Source organism: Papaver somniferum, unplaced genomic scaffold (genome assembly GCF_003573695.1).
Source record: "Papaver somniferum cultivar HN1 unplaced genomic scaffold, ASM357369v1 unplaced-scaffold_29, whole genome shotgun sequence".
NCBI classification, from domain to species: Eukaryota; Viridiplantae; Streptophyta; class Magnoliopsida; order Ranunculales; family Papaveraceae; genus Papaver; species Papaver somniferum.
In genome coordinates, this window is record NW_020639929.1 from 157354 (window position 1) to 175718 (window position 18365).

Sequence of the window (18365 nt, forward strand, 5' to 3'; positions counted from 1 at the left end):
TTTGCATACCAACAAAAATGGATAGGATAACTAGAATGCAATAAACTGATTTACCTCCGTTCCCCAAGTTATCCTTGTTTGAGATATTATCTAGAAAATCTCCTACACTTTCAGAAGAGCTCAAGTGTGCAATAACATTTTATCCTTCACAAAAAACGGGTTCCCTTTATGAAGGAAACTTCTCCAAAGAAAAGATCCATTGAACGAGGAGAATACTTTCGAAAATTGAATCGCAAAAGACCATATTTTTCATAGTTAATTAGAAGCTCACCTAACTTATTTGATATGTTGGAAAGTATTCAGTATCCCTCCTTCATATTTTTTTCCTTGCATCAATTAAGACAGAGTTGTGAGTGCAATTTCCTAGTGACGGAGCTATGCTTGGATAATGGAGGATAGTTGTCCTCTCTAGTTTATTAGAACCGATGTATAACAACCTAATATTTTGAAATTTTTGAGATTTGTCCCCCAAGTTTGTTTGAAATTAAAAATACCACAAGATTATATTGGTAAAAGTAAGTAAGAACACATGGAGTTAAAAAAACAAGTAAAAATACGTGGAAACATTGGAAATACTGACACGAATATTCAAACATCTATCTTATAATTATTCTTCATTATCATTATTTTATATATTCACAAGAAACAAGAAAGAGAATGGATATGAAAGTAGAAGGAAAAGGAAAAGAGCCAGTGGAGACAAGATGAATAATTAAGATTTCAAATAATTGTTTAAAACTTTGAATTTAAGTTTAGTTGTAATTTACAATCAGTCGATTTCTTATGATTACAAATATTTACTTAAATCAATGCTTAAATCATAATACTTTACCTTTACTTTAATTTCATTAGGTTTTGGTTTTACCAAATTGGGGTTGTTTTTTTCCTTACGTATAGTATTGAATATTAATTCTGATGGTATTTCCGAACTGTGGAATTGGTGGGTTATGATTTCTCCTTATTGAGGTTTTCGTATGCTAAGTTAGGGTTCAGATTTCAGGGTTCACATTTATTTCAAGGTAAGTTTTTTCGTTGACAAACGAAAGAGTCATTCTAATATTGATAATATGTTTTTGAACGAATAAATGTGGAGCAATAGATATTTTTCTTAGTAAATAGTAATTTGACTTGATTTAGTCTTTTGTTATGTATATGTATTAGTGCTTAGTAATTTTACACGAGATGAATACATTTTGGCCCTAGGAATAAGAACTTATGCTTTGGGATGAATATACTTCTTTTCAGTTAACTATATCATGTCACAGATATATTAAATGGTAGTGTGAATCATTTATAGGTAATAAGTGGTCATTGAGAAGTACCTTAAAATATGCGCACCGACTGATCTGTCTTCTCCTTCAAAAAAAAACATGGTAGCATCAAGGAAGTTAATATACCTGCATAAGTTTTGCAAGTGAATACAAATAGAGCAACAGAAAGTGGTCCAACAATCGAGAAATCATCCAAATATGGAGAGAAATAGTAACAATTCAAAATAACAAAAATGCAATTGATATTGTTTATCAGGATATCATGCAAATGATCAGGACCAAGTTCGAATGATGTTAGAACATTACTCGGTTGAACCTATCAAGCGTTGGTATGTCAAGTTAGACTAAAAAGTCTAGGAATGTTGAGACATACAAGTATTACTTTGAAGACCTGAAGATCTTGAATACGTATCTACTACAATGAAGGCATCATCCTTTTCCACTCGAGGTTAGTATACGGACTTGACTTATTTTCATTCATATCGTTGATTTCAAGTCGTTTAAGATTTAAAACATAGCATGCGAGGTTATATTTAATACTCTAGTATTAGACTTGGTCTTTTTTTTATGATCAAAGTGTCAAGTCAGAATATTTGATTACGAAGTATATGTTCATCATCTGAACTTTGCAAATGTGACATTGACATAATCCATGTAACTCGTTACTTGATTGTATATTGGATATATGTGTGATTTCATTATAGGAAAATATTTTTGTTTACATATATTTAAAGGAAGTACATATACAAAACTTGTTTCGTAACCGAAAAAAAATCAATAGGAGTTCTGGTTAGGCCTGTCAATGGAATAATATCCGTCGGATATTCAGAAATCCGATATCCGACAGGTTAGCACTAGCGGATATTCAATATCCGATAATATCCTATAGGATATCAAAATCAGATATCGATTCCGATAGGCTAAGCTATCGGACATCGGATATTTATTCGATAATATCTGGTTCTGAAAAAAAAATGTTAACAACCCTTTAAAACATGTTCATAATTGAAACTTAAGTTCAATTTTTCAAACATTTCATATCGGATATCAGATATTAGGGTAAATCACAAATAAATCATAAATATGGTTAGGGTAAATCACAAATAAATCCATGTTCTATCGGATATCGGATAGATCCTAATCCGATTCCGATAGGTTAAGGAAAATATATCCGACAAATATCCGTATCCGATATCCGATAAAACGGATAAAATCCTACAGGATCCCGAATACTCAGAAACGGATTCCGGATATCGGACATATATTGACATGCCTAGTTCTGGTCATGTTCTCAATGAATATCTATTGGATGGCCAATCTGAACCTAGGTAAGAATTTGGTAGAACCGATGTTGACTTAGATCTTAACCTAGTTTTGGATATATGGTATAACCGATCTTAACTTATGTTGAGAGTTGTGGTAGAACCAATCCTTACCTATATTGTGATACATGGTAGAACTAATCCTAGCTTATGTTGGGAGTTTTGGTAAAACCGATCTTTACCTATATTGGGAGTCATAGTAGAACCAATCCTAGATATTGTTGGGAGTCATGGTAGAACCGATCCTTACCTATGTTAGGAGTAATTGTAGAACAATCCCAAAAAGCAAAAACTGGTTTCTAACATTCACATATTACTTACGGTTTTGTGTGATTTTGGATTTAGGGTTTGCTATATAGGAAAGTTTTAGATGTCGACATAATTTGAACGTGATTATATTCTTATGTTTTATTGTTTAAATATATTTCTTGATACTCAAGGTGATCCCAAATCGAAATATTGAAAATCTTTTAATTAAGATTTTCGATTACATGTTAATATCTCTTGGAAAGTTATATTAGTTAAGTGCAAAAGATAATATTAGATATTTTCTAAAGAGATATTTCAGGATTATGGGTTGGATATTAGTCGGAAATATGAAAACCGAAAGTAGGTACTTATTGCATATATTGAGAATATTTTCGGATTTGGAATTTCCTTGTTGTCCAAACAACCTTGGTCTATAGATAGTGAAGTTTGAATTTCTTGCAAACTATCCTAAGATCCAGGAAAACTTCATTCGTGTTGTTTCTGGTGGATCCATCTATCCAGAAAGGAAAATACCCTAATTAGGTGAAATCTCTTACGACGGCTCGTTTAAAGACTTCTGTGGGATAAAGAAACTCTACGAGTACCATTTGTTAGAGCATTGCTCGGTCGAACTCGCATGCATTTCTATCTCAAGCATGTTTGCCAATGTTAGTAATCAAAACTATAAGTCTTGATTTCTAGTCTACTATAGCTAAGGTCTCGGAATAGGATAAAAAGTGTAGTTGAGATCAAGAACTCCATGGCAATCATCATACAAGACGAAGGACTACTCAAGGAACTGGTGGATCTTCATCGACTAAAAGGTATGTGGAGACTTGAACTTATCTATCACTCAAAAGTCTATTTATCTCCTATCTTGAGACAAAAGTCGTTTTGCTATATAGAATTAGATTATACACATTTGGTATTTCGAGCCGAGTTTATCTCTCCTATCTATTTCTCGAAATATGTGTTGGTAAGCTTTCACTTTATCCAAGTTCATCTTTACCTAGTGACGAAAGTCATGTTATGTTTCAATCACTTTGAAAATTGTTGTGATGAAAAATGGTTTGTGAATAACAACTATATAACGTCCTCTGAGAATGTTTCAATGATTGAAATGAGAGTTTAGATTATATAACCATTGAAGGATATAAGCATTGTTGTGGAAACACATATATGTATAAGTCCTTATTCCTTGAACTGAAGTTTCCGAACTTTGTTGATCAAGTGAACCGGAGTAGTGCGTGAGCTAAGTCCGCGAACTGGCGAAGTTCTTAAAACCGAGAATTTCTGCTGGAGTTTGTGAACTCCATCCGGGAACATAAATTCACGAACCCAGTCCGCGAACTTTAGTAGGTTATATCTAAAAACGATGTTTGTGAACTTATTCATATTAATTAAGGAATGCAATTGCAAACCGTGGCTATATAGTTAATGAACCGATTCAGAATCAAATCGTTTTTCTTCAATTGTGTCTTGTGTAGTACATGAATTTCCTTATAATTGAACAACTCTCTCACTAGTTCATTTGAGTCATTTGAACTAGTTATGGTGATGAAGAATATGGTTGATATGAAAGTGATCATATGGCTAACCATTCAGTTAAATATTGTTGAACCAACTAATGTACAAGTTTGGGTATGGTTACACAAGTCTAGAAACGTGCATTTCATTTGTGTATAACAAGCTATGTTTTCGATCTAACGGTTGATAAATATTAGCTTGAATCTAATCAGGTTTTCATCTAACGGTGAATATTGAATGCTTTGTTACCAAGATAACATTGATTGCAAACCCTGATTTGAAAGACTATATAAGGGAGAACTCTAGTGATAGACGCATTTATGTGTCTAATATAGCCCAATTGTATATTGTGTTAGTACTCATTTCTGTACTTATTATGGTTTTTTATGTCCCTGTAGGTATTTCTGGAGAAATAAGCTTTTGCGGCGAAATTGGCTAAAAAAGTGGTTTTTGCGCTCGTGGGAGAAAATTACTATACGGACTCTCACTTTGGATAAGGGGTAACCTAATTACTAAGGGGTGACCCATTTCCAGGCAGCTGCTAAAGGGACACCAGAACTGGATAGGGGGAGGTCTTCTTCAAATTTCAAATACTGGTTTTTGGCGGGAAAGGCCATGCATATCGCTGTTGAATTTTGATCCGATTGTTGGAGCTGTTTTAGGGAGATTAAACACCGGAAATTGATTGAGCTGGACGTGATATGGATATAGAATTCTAGTATGGATGATTTCATGGGCTTAATTGGGCTAGAATATCCGGGAGAAGCAATCAAAGTTAAAACAGAGAGACGTGTCCTGTTGTGCACTTTCAAAGATTTTTGAGAGATTTCTGGAGGACTTTGACGATGGATTAACATGTACACGGTCTTATTCAAGTCTAGGGAAGAGTTTGGTAGCTATTTTATAGCTAACAGCACGTGAAAAAGCTCAACAGAAGGGATTATTCTCTCAACAGCGCAGAGAAGAAAAAGAAAAGAAAAAGTCGGAATTTATACGAGATATTTGGGGTCTGTGGGATATATAAGAGTAGTTTCAAGTCATAAAAAGGGTTAGAGAGTTTTAGGAGAGAATTGGGAGAGGTTTAGAGCACTACAGAGCAAGAAAATCCAAGTTGCAGAGATTCTGGTTCTGCTGCTGTTGCTGCTGCTGCGAGGAGGAAGAACGTGAAGAACAGACTCTCCAAGACCGTCGTTTATCAACAGTACCATCGACTGTCCGCTGCGGGTCGTAGTTCTTCAACAGTTTAAACAGCGAACTCTCTGTGTCGTTGTTATACAACACTTGTGTTGTATCGATTATTTTCAGCACTACCCCTTTGTAACAGTGACGCTGCAACAGTATAACAGCGTTACAAACTTCAATTATAAATTATTTTCATCAATAAAAACACCTATTTAGCCATGAATACATCTTGTGAGTGTGTTTTTGAGATGAGGAGCTAAACCCCTTAGCCAAGGCGACGGAGGAAGCCATTGGTCCTTATTTATGGTATAATTCTAACTTTATTATTTATTTGCAATATTATTATTTGATTATTTGCATGGAATTGAATTCGAAATATTAGTTTTTATTGAATAGTTGTGAATTATTTTGATGAAGCATGCTGGGTTTTAAAAACTTTTGATGTTTTATACTTTGTGATTACAATTATTACTTCAAAAATATACAAAAGGCATAATATTATAATCACTCTATAAGAAAAATTGCATGAATATTAATTATTAGAATTTATCAAATAATGGGTCAATGGTGGAATCCAAGTCTTGGTAATTTTCTCTAAACTTGAATTATTTTGTTTATTTTCCTTTTTAAATTAAATCTAAAAAAAATTGTTTTCTTCACAAGTCTGAAAAGACCCCTTTTTACCACTACAACTACAATCACTATTTGAAAACCATCATCTAGCAACTTGGAAACCTAATCCCCACACATTCAGTGTGATATTAGTTGTGCTAAGCTAGAGTCGATTCTCCTTTAACCTTTGGTTTCTTCTTCTAAACCAGATTAACGACTTAAAGAATTCATTGGGATTGTGAAGCCAGACCGGTACTACTTTATCGTAGTTGTGTGATCTGATCTTGTTGTTTCTATCGTACGAGTACAATTGTAATAATTGGCTTGAGATTTCTATCTCCGATAGGCAAGATAATAAGTAATCACAAAAATCTTCGTCTCATCGTTTGTGATTCCACAATATCTTTTTGGCTACGTCGATTAAGACTATTGTGAGGTGATTGGTAATACTAGGATGTTCTTCGGGAATATAAGTCTGGATTATCAATTGGTTCATGTTCACCTTGATTTATCAAAAGACGGAAAAAAAAACTCGTAGGTATATTCGTGGGAGACGGATTTATCTATTACCATAGACTTTTCTGTGTGATACAGATTTGGTTATTAAAGTCTTCGACTTTGGGTCATATCAACTCTTAGTTGTGGGCGAGATCAGCTAAGGGAATCAAGTACGTAGTATCCTGCAGGTATCAGAGACGTAGGAGCATAACTGTACCTTGGATCAGTGTAGATTGGTTGGGGTTCAACTACAGTCCAGACCGAAGTTAGTTTGGAGTAGGCTAGTGTTTGTAGTTTTAAAAGTGGTAGTAAAAGTTCGTTGCTCGGACTTGTAAAGATTTAAAAATAAAAATATGTACACAATATTTGTCACAATGGGCGAGAGGTACTGGGACTAATGATTCGGCCAATTTTCATAACATAGGGCTCAATGATTTATTCTCAACAATAATCGCTCAAAACATAAATTATATGGACTCTTATTTTGCCAAAGTAGATTTTCAAAACATTGATTGTAAGTCCTAAGCATGATGTATCAAAACACCTAAGCCAAGCATACATCATCAAATTAAATAACAACCAATTAATTCAAATCATATTTCAATTTTAAATTAATGCAAAAGTCTTAAAAAGAATTAATGAAATTACCCCAAGTATGAAGTTTGGCCTCCTCCGTCGTCCCAGTGTTGGGTTTTAGCTCATCATAGTAAAAATGCTCTCAAAATAATTATTTATTGCTCAAAAAGTGGTTTACAAATGATGAAAAGGTGTAAACCAATTGAACAGAAAAATCGCAACAGAAATAACTGTTGCAAAGGCGCTGTTCAGCTGTTACAAGAAGAACGATAAACGATAACTGCTGTTGTACGATGAACTACGACCCACGTGTGTGCGTCTTAGACACTGTTGATAAACGACTGCTGTTGCGAGTCCGTTCTTCGTGTTCTTCATCTTCATCAATGGCAGCAGCAGCAGCAGAGAGAAATCATGGTTCTCGATTCTGCAGCGTTCCTTCTCTCCTCCCAACTCTCGACACCCTTCTACTCGACCCAAGGAGTTAATTTATACCCAACAGCAGCATTTAATCCCTCGCAATAACTCCATATAATCCTTCATTATTCGGTTTAAAGAAAAATATTCTAAAAATATTTTCTTCCCTGTTTTGTTTGATCACGCGTCTGCAGCTGAAAAATCACCTTAATTGTCTTCTAAACGGTCCAAAAGTGTGCTAGAGTCCTCCATGCATCATCATAACACGTCCGAATCCCTCAAAAATCCTCTCAAACCCGTGACTGCCCTGTACTCTGATGATGACTTGTTTAGACGATTCTAGCCAAATTAGATCGACCAGAACGCTTGCAATAGGTTTATATATATCCTAGGAACAATCTCACCAAGTTTCAGCCATTTAATCACCCTAAAACACCTTCAAAATTGGATCGAAAATTCTGCCAGTTGAAAGGAAGCTTTTCCCGCCAATTTTGATTTTTCAAATAAAGAAGATGACCTCCCCCTAATCCTGTACGGGTGTCCCTTTAGCAATTTGGGCTGAAATAGTCATTCTTGGGTGGAAATAGTAATTTTTCTGGGTTCCTCCGGGACATTTCTGGGACGTTTCCGGTGCATTTATGGGGTGCCTTTAATACTTTATCCTGGGGTGTAAATCATCACTTTTTGAGCAACTCTTTCCATACAAGGGTATTTTCTCCAAAAACACCTAAACAAACATAAAACACAATATTAGTACAAAAATAGAGTTCCAACAATACAGACATTGAGGACAAATTAGACACAAAAATGTGTCTATCAGCTAGTGTCTATAGCGTCTTAATACAGTGTGTGTTCAATCTGGACTAGGTCCCGGGTTTTTATGCATTTGCGGTTTCCTCGTTAACAAAATTTTGGTGTTTGTGTTATTTCTTTTCCGCATTATATTTTGTTATATAATTGAAATATCACAGGTTGTGTGTTGTTTAATCAATTAATATAGCCGACCTTTTGGTTGTTAATTTAAATTGATTGACACTTGGATATTGGTCTTTGGTACCATCCAAGTTATCTCTCTAGTATTTGATAAAGACTCGCAGATTTCTATTTGCTTCAGTATATATCAAATTCAGAGATTGAGATATAAACTCTTTGATATACTTTTTATCTTGATCGAGTATGACTGTCTAGTATATTCTCTAGAAAGTATATTAGAGTTTGTCCATACAGATTGTTAAGCGAAATATTGAGTGTGTTTTTTTGTACCCCCACTTTTTCAATTGGTATCAGAGCAGGAAAACACGTTTAAGACCTTACAAGTCTGTGTTTGTAGCGATCTGACTCTATGGACAGAGGTGTTATCTCTATTAACGTACCACCATTCTTCGATTGCTCTAATTACTTATGGTGGAAAATTGTTATGCGAGCTTTTTTTCAAGCGCATGATTTTCAATCATGGGTATATGTTGTTAATGGCTATGATCCTCACGTTGCGGCAGTTGGAAATGTAAACGTTCCCAAGAATATTGGTGAATACAGCCCTGTCGAGATACTTGCTTCTAAGCAAAATTCCGACGGTTTGAATGCCATCATAAATGCCATTACCCCAAATCTTCAGCACCGTGTGTCAAATGGAACAAAGTATAAAGAAGCTTGGGATATCTTAGAAACCGTTTTCGAAGGAAATGCCAGTGAAAAGGAAGCTAGGATTCAAAACCTTAATTCCGATTGGGAAAACCTTCGTATAACAGATGAAGAAACATTTGATGAGTTTAATCACAAAGTGTCTGAAATTGTTAATGCATCTTTTGCGTTGGGTAAGACTATTCCTGAAAGGACATTGTGATGAAAATTCTCAGATCGCTGCCATATAGATACGATTCTAAGAAGCATGCCATCGTTGAGGGAAATAACCTTGATAATATCTCCAGAAATATGCTGGTTGGGAAGTTTAAGATCTTTGATCACGAACATTCATCCAAATCTAAGGATGTTGCGTTCAAAGCACTAAAGGACACTAAATTACTTGATAAAAGTAAAAAATTGTATATCTCTGAAGATGATCACTCTGAGACAGATTCATCAGATGAAGATCTTGACAAATCAGTCTCGATGATCACAGTTTAGGGATCTTCTGCTGAAGAGAAGTAAACGATTTTCCAGAGATAAGCCTAAGGCATCAGTCAAACCACATAATCGTGTTCCTCCTAAAATAGGGATATTAATGAAACTGATGACGAGGATATGCCTCAGTGCTTTAAGTGTAAGGGATTTGGTCATTTTGCAAACGAGTGTCCAAATCGTAGAAAATACACCGGGAACAAAGTTCTTGTTGCAACTCTTGATGAAATGTCTGACAACTATGAGTCTAATGAAGATGAGAAATCAGGTGTTGCACTTCTTGGTGAAAATATTGATTTTGATAATTGTAGCAATGCATACATCAATCTTGATATTCTTTCAAAAGATAATCCAACTAATCTGGAAGATAAAGTTGACCCTTTCTTTGGAAACTATGCTTGTAATGTTTCAGGTTACGCTATGTGCCTAGATGCATGCACATCTCAAAAGCCTGACTTTTATCCTAGCTTGACGTGTTCTTATTGTTATCTAAAGGGTCATGAACTTTCAAGGTGTTACAAATACAAACAACAACGAAGGCACGTCAACAAACTTCAACGAAGAGCAAATCATTTAGCAAGGAAGCTTAAACTTAATCAGAAGACCGCTGAGGTATGTAGGATTTTAACTTCGTATAAGAAGTTAGTTTCCAAGGATAAACCAAGACCATTAGAGAAGAAAGTATGGTCGAGTCGCTTTGATAGAGAGAGGTCTGTAGATTCCTCACAAGAGGGAAATAGTGGACAAATTTTTGTTCACCACAATACAACTTGATTGTGTTGTTTTTGAAATCTTGTCTCATGTGCCTCATCAAAAGATACAATGATTTTGTACCTCTCAGGCTCTAGGAAAAGTTTTTTTCTTAAGTTTTAGGAATTCCCGTCTATCAATAAAGGAGGGTTATTATCGATAATTCTACTCTTCATAGGATCTTGAGTTGGTCGTGTACGAACCTGTTTAAAGGTTTCGAAACCCTACATTCCTTTTTACTTCTCTGTAACCTCTTTTTATCTCAAGGCTACTTGTTGAGAAAATTGTGATTTCCTCTCATAAACCCATACGTTTATGGATACTCCAAGCATGATGTCTTCTGATGGAAAAGATGCTAATATGATTGTTAAGCCATCAATCATGAAGGAAAAAAAAAATCTCAGTTATCCCCAACATTGAAAAGGAAAAGAATGAATGTGAGGAAGCTAAGAGCCGTTCCTTCAAATTCTCAGAAGTTTTCTGATGTTCTTGAAGTGTTGAAGGAGACGCGAAAGGAGATTCAACAAATAAGGGCTTTTGTGTATAAGACTCATGAGATTCAGAAGGCCCTGGTTCGACAACATCAGCCAATAAGCTTTACTGATATAAACTCTTACCTTAATGAACCTTATGTTCCAATGGTTGTTGACGACAAGGAGTTCGGGGACGATAAAGAATTCTTCAAAGGTCTTATTGCCTAGTAAATCTTATATTTTTCTTGTTTTATTTAGAAGAACAACTAGAGTTTGGAATAGCCATTATTGTGATTACACATAGCTATGTCCAGTGTTTTAAGCTTCATGTTTTTAGGTTTATTTGTTTAAATTCTAAAAAATTTTGGAAGATGATTTTTGCAGTATTAATCTTTATGGTTCTATATATTGCAATATTGTTACGGGATATATGTGTTTACGTCCGTGAACTTGATTGTCCCGTACTTTGTCAAAAGTAAATTCGTTCATGAGTTGATATGCATGTATTGAAGAAAGAATGAATTGACTTTTGACGAATACAAAAGTTAATCCTATTATGTCAATTTTTGATGGAAGATAGGTTAAAATATTTTGTGTTCAAGGATTATGTCTATTGAATGTCATTGTGCAAATGGTGATGGAAAATAGAATGAGTCCTTGCTTATTCCACGGTATAAGGTTGATCTCCAATCCACAATTTTTGTGTACATACTGTGATGTTCCATAAGGTGTCTTATGTTGAGCTCTATCGACTGAGTCATCGTTTTGACATAGTTGTTGTTCCATGAGATACTTTGTGTCGAGCATGACCAATTAAATTCATTACTTTTGCAATTAGTTTAGTTGTGTATTTCTATTAGATTAATTATGGGTTTTCTTGTGATTAATCTAATTGAGAGTTTTTAAGTCTCCATAAGTTTACTTATGTTGAGCATGTTTGATTAAATTAATAATGGGTTCTCTTATGGTTAATTTAATTGAATATTTTGGATTCAAATTCATACTCGTATGTGATTTGTTATGTCCAAAGAAATCCTTCTTTTCTTTTTGAAATTAAGGTCGCTCTTGTTTTTCTTTCGGGAATAACATTTTATCAGCGAGAGTTCTTAATTGAACTTGTGCTTAATTGCCAAATCTTTGTGGGGAGTGCACTGTGGAATATTATAGAGGTTATCTTGTATCTTTATAGACTCATTGATGAATGCATTTAGCTTCGGCTTTATGATTGCATCTAAATAAGATGATATATGCTTTCTTTTGGTCATGAAATGTCTCTTTCGGAAATTTCATTAGGATCCCGTTCTTGTACCTTTGCCAATTTTATTGACAAAAAGGGGGAGAATTAATATGTAGTTCACACTACAAATACATATGGTTTTCGGATCATTATGTAAGGGGGAGTGGTTTCCATGAGAGATGGAGTATTGACTAAGGGGAAGTGACATATCACCATAGTATTGTTGTTAAAGTTGTGATACAATTGAACTTTGACACTATGTAATGATACTATGACACTATATAACAATGATTGAGAACTCTTGTTTTCTTGTTGTTATAGCTACGTATTTTCAACAACGATAATGCTAAACTTACAACCTTTGGGATCATTGGAGTACTTGGAAGTGACGAAGATTTCGAGTAATGTTGAAGATTAGGCATGTGGAATAGGAGCTACAAAAGTTTATTTATATATTTTTTGTATTCCATATGTATTGATAGTTTTGTCACTAAAATTGACAAAGGGGGAGATTGTTAGATCATTTCTCGGTCGAACTCGCATGCGTTGCTATCTCAAGAATGTTTGTCAATGTTAGTGATCAAAACTATAAGTCTTGATTTCTAGTCTACTATAGCTAAGGTCTCGGACTAGGATAGAAAGTGTAGTTGAGCTCAAGAACTCCATGACAATCATCATACAAGACGAAGGACAACTCAAGGAACTGGTGGATCTTCATCGACTAAAAGGTATGTGGAGACTTGAACTTATCTATCACTCAAAAGTCTATTTATCTCCTATCTTGAGACAAAAGTCGTTTTGCTATATAGACTTAGATTATACACATTTGGTATTTCGAGCCGAGTTTATCTGTCAAATCTATTTCTCGAAATATGTGTTGGTAAGCTTTCGCTTTAGACAAGTTCATCTTTACCTAGTGACGAAAGTCATGTTATGTTTCAATCACTTTGAAAATTGCTCTGACGAAAAATGGTTTGTGAATAACAACTATATAACGTCCTCTGAGAATGTTTGAATGATCGAAATGAGAGTTTAGATTATATAACCATTGGAGGATATAAGCATTATTGTGGAAACACATATATGTATAAGTCCTTATTCCTTGAACGAAGTTTGCAAACTTTGTTGATCAAATGAACCGGAGTAGTGCGTGAGCTAAGTCCGCGAACTGGCGAAGTTCTCAAACCCGAGAATTTCTGCTGGAGTTTGTGAACTCCATCCGGGAACTTAAGTCTGCGAACCCAGTCCGCGAACTTGAGTAGGTTATATCTAAAAACGATGTTTGTGAACTTATTCATATTAACTAAGGAATACAATTTCAAACCGTGGCTATATAGTTCATGAACCGATTCAGAATCAAATCGTTTTTGCTTCAATTGTGTCTTGTGTAGTACATGAGATTTCCTTGCAATTGAGCAACTCTCTAACTAGTTCATTTGAACTAGTTATGGTGAAGAAGAATATGGTTGATATGAAAGTGACCATATGGATAACCATTCGGTTAACTATTGTTGAACCAACTAATGTACAAGTTTGGGTACGGTTACACAAGCCTAGAAACGTGCATTTCATTTTAAGCTATGTTTTCGATCTAACGGTTGATAAATATTAGCTTGAATCAATCAGGTTTTCATCTAACGTTGAATATTGAATGCTTTGTTACCAAGCTAACATTGATTGAAAACCCTGATTTGAAAGACTATATAAGGTAGAACTCTAGCAACTAGGAAACCTAATCTCCACACATTCTGTGTGATACTAGTTTTGCTAAGCTATAGTCGATTCTCCTTTAACCTTTGGTTTTTTCTTCTAAACCAGGTTAACGAATTAAAGACTTCATTGGAATTGTGAAGCCTGACCGATACTACTTTATCGTAGTTGTGTGATCTGATCTTGGTGTTTCAATCGTACGAGTACAATTGTAATAATTGGCTTGAGATTTCTATCTCCGATAGGAAAGATAAAAAGTAATCACAAACATCTTCGTCTCATCGTTTGTGATTCCACAATGTCTTTTTTCGCTGCGTCGATTAAGACTATTGTGAGGTGATTGGTAATACTAGATTGTTCTTCGGGAATATAAGTCAGGATTATTAATTGGTTCCTGTTCACCTTGATTTATCAAAATACGGAACAAAACTCGTAGGTATATTCGTCGGAGACGGATTTATATATTATCATAGACTTTTCTGTGTGATACAGATTTGTTTATTAAAGTCTTCGACTTTGGGTCGTAGCAACTCTTAGTTGTGGGTGATATCATCTAAGAGAATCAAGTACGTAGTATCCTGCTGGGATCATAGACGTAGGATCATAACTGTACCTTGGATCAGTGTGAGATTGGTTGGGGTTCAACTACAGTCCAGACCGAAGTTAGTTTGGAGTATGCTAGTGTCTGTAGCGGCTTAATACAATGTATTTTCAATCTGGACTAGGTCCCGGGGTTTTTCTGCATTTGCGGTTTCCTCGTTAACAAAATTATGGTGTATGTGTTATTTCTTTTCCGCATTATATTTTGTTATATAATTGAAATATCACAGGTTGTGCATTGTTCAATCAATTAGAATATCCGACCTTTTGGTTGTTGATTTAAATTGATTGACACTTGATAAAGACTCGCAGATTTCTATTTGCTTGAGTATATATCAAAACGAGAGATTGAGATATAAACTCTTTGATATACTTTTTATCTAGATTGAGTCTGACTGTCTAGTTGATTCTCTAGAAAGTATATTGGAGTTTATCCATACATATTGTTAAGTAGAATATTTGGTGTGGTTTTTGTACCCCCTCTTTTTCACCATTGTTAGGAAACTAGATAATTGCATTGTTATTTTAATTTTCGATTATTGATTTGATTGACTAACGATTGTTGAAACTTTGATTTCACCTAGTTTGATTATTCTTGAGAACCTTCCCTTCTGACATAAGGTGACTCAAACTAGATCAAAGTATTGACGGGATCTTTAGAACTGCTTTTAAATCTAAAGATAACTTGTTATCATCCATTGTTAATAGACCTCGTTCTGTATGTGATCGATCATAAGTGTTGTGCAGGTACACTAGAAGGAAATTGAAGATTTGAAAACAAGAATATTTTTCTTATCGGTTTTCGTATCTCGTGATTTGTTCACACATCTTGACTTATCTTTGATAGATCTAATCATATAGTCGTTTAGTTCGGCAAGTATCATTTGGTGGTATTTTTCAATATCCGAATCTTATAGTTGTGAATCTGAATCTAAGTTACTGATTTGGATTGATCTTACCCATAAGTACAATTATCCATATCTAAATGAAAGAATATTTCATTTGTGTGTGACAAGCTAAGACCATCTACCGGTGGAGAGATATTTCTTCGTTTTTAAGCAAACTTAACGTGAATCTTAAATCATGATTTCATCTAATGGTGAATATTGAATGCTTCGTTTCTAAGATTAGGAAACCCTGATTTGAAAATCTATATAAGGGAGAACTTTAGAAACTAGAAAACCTAATCCCCGTACTTCTGTGTGATACTATTTGCGGCTAGATTCGATTCTCCTTTAACTTAGGTTTTTTCTAAAACCATTATAGAGTAATGACTTGAAGACTTCATTTGGATTCTAAAGCCAGATCCAACTATTTTCTTTGTTGTTGCGTATTTTGATCTTACTTGTTCTATGTATTGACTACTATATTCTTTAAGATTTGCTCGAGATTTATCTCCGATATGTAAGATATAAAAAGTAATCACAAAGCTCTCCGTCTCATTCTTTGTGATTCCACAATAACTTGTTTTACTACCATATAGTTAAGTTATTGTGAGGTGATTGATATTTTTATATAAGACCGTATTATCAATTGGTTCTTGTGCACCTTGATTTATCAAAAGACGGAAAAAAACTTCATAGTTATTTTTGTGGGAGACCGATTTATCTATCATAATAGACTTATTTGTGAAAGACAGATTATTTTATACTTCTTCGACTTTGGGTCGTAGCAACTCTTATTTGTGGGTGATATCATCTAAAGGAATCAAGTGCGTAGAGTCGTGCTGGGATTCAGAGGCGTAAGGAACGCGACTGTACCTTGATCAGTGTGAGATTGGTTAGGGATCAACTAAATTCCAGTTCTAAGTTAATTTTGTAGTAGGCTAGTTTATGTAGCGGCTTAATACGGTATGGTGTTCAAATCTGGACTAGGTCCCGGGATTTTTCTACATTTGAAGTTTCCTCGTTAACAAAATTTCTGGTATTTGTGTTATTTCTTTTCTGCATTATATTTGTTTATATAATTGAAATATCATAGGTTGTCCGTAGTTCAATCAATTGGGAAATTCGACCTTGTTTGTTGGGTAGAAATTTAGTGACACTTGAATATTGGTTTTTGAAACCGTTCAAGTTATTTCTCATATCAATCAGGCTCACATATTTCTATCTATTCGATTTCAGATTGTTTTGAGAAATTGAGATACAACTCTTGGATATCTTTCCTTGATTGAGTCTGACTGTCTAGTTGATTCTCTTGGAATTATATTGGAGTTTGTTCCATTCAGATTTTCGAACGAAATATTGGGTGTGGTTGTTATAACCCCGCTTTTTCAGTTATTAAGCGTTATTGAAACTTAGTATGTAACTCTTACTACATCTCTTCACTCAAAGAGAATCGACAACTTTTTTTCTTCTAAATACAACTTTAATATCTCGATGTTGCGAGAACAAGGACATGATGGAGTTAACAACACGTGTGGTTAATACAATATTTTTTAAAAACTTATTTTGGATGAGAATGATTTTGCGTACTATATTCATAGATTTGCGTACCAATTATATAGAGCGATTGTAGCTGTAGAAACATGTAACTCACAAGTAAGGAACTTATTTTCTTTAGTTACTTGTGTTACAAATTTCATTAGAGGATCACCAAACAACTTGATATTCTTAGAAAAATTCAAGGGGTTGAATTATTTGAATCCCTTTTTCATAATGATATTGAAAGTGAGAAATGCTTAAACCAAGAGACCAATCTAAAACGTGCATCTGATACACGGTGTGGTTCATATAAAAATACTTTGATTATCTTGATTTCTTTGATTCTCATGTAATATGTGTGGTTCATACAAATTTACTTTGATTATTTTGATTTCTTTGTATTCCCATGTAATGGGTGTGTGTTGATGGTGGTTTTTAGCTTAGGGTTAAAATCGTAAAATCCTAGTCAGACAGTGACGTCACAGAACTTGAGTAATAATGTCTCCACCAAGCGCATTTATTAAACCCTTTCATTATGTCTACGTCAGAATTACCAGGGTACCTTTATTTATATACGTGTGTCATGTTCCATGACAGAACCCTTAGTATTGACCGACATCATCTTCGTACATACCAAACCCTAATTCTCACACCATCGTGCCAATGGAAAACCATGTCATCCACGTCCCTGCGCTAAGGAATGCCAACCATGCCAGCCGGACCACCGTGCCGATGGAAAACCATGCCAGCCACGTCCTCGCGCCAAGGCATGCCAACCATGCCAGCCGCACAACCGTGCTAATGGAAAACCATGCCAGCCACGTCCCCACACCAAGGCATGCCAACCATGCCATAAGCACCACCGTGCCAATGGAAAACCATGCCAGCCACGTCTCCGCGCCAGGCATGCCACCCATGCCAGCCGCACCACCGTGCCAATGGCAAACCATCTCAGCCACGTCCCCGTGCCAAGGCATGCCAACCATGCCAGCCGCACCACCGTGCCAATGGAAAACAATTCCAGCCACGTCCCCGCGCCAAGGCATGCCAGCCGCACAACCGTGCCAATGCAAAACCATTCCATCCACGTATCTGTGCCAAGGCATACCACCCATGCCAGTCGCACCACCATTCCAATGGCAAGCCATGCCAGCCACGTCTCCGCGCCAAGGCATGCCACCCATGCCAGCCACACCACCGTGCCAATGGCAAGCCATGCCAGGAACGTCTCCGCACCAAGGCATGCCAACCATGCCAGCCGCACCACATATGCCAACGGCATTCCGTGCCAGCTACATCTCCGCGCTAAGGCATTCCAACCATGCTAGCCGCACCATCGTGCCAATGGCAAACCATGCCAGACACGTCCCCGCGCCGAGGCATTCCAACCATGCCAGCCGCAC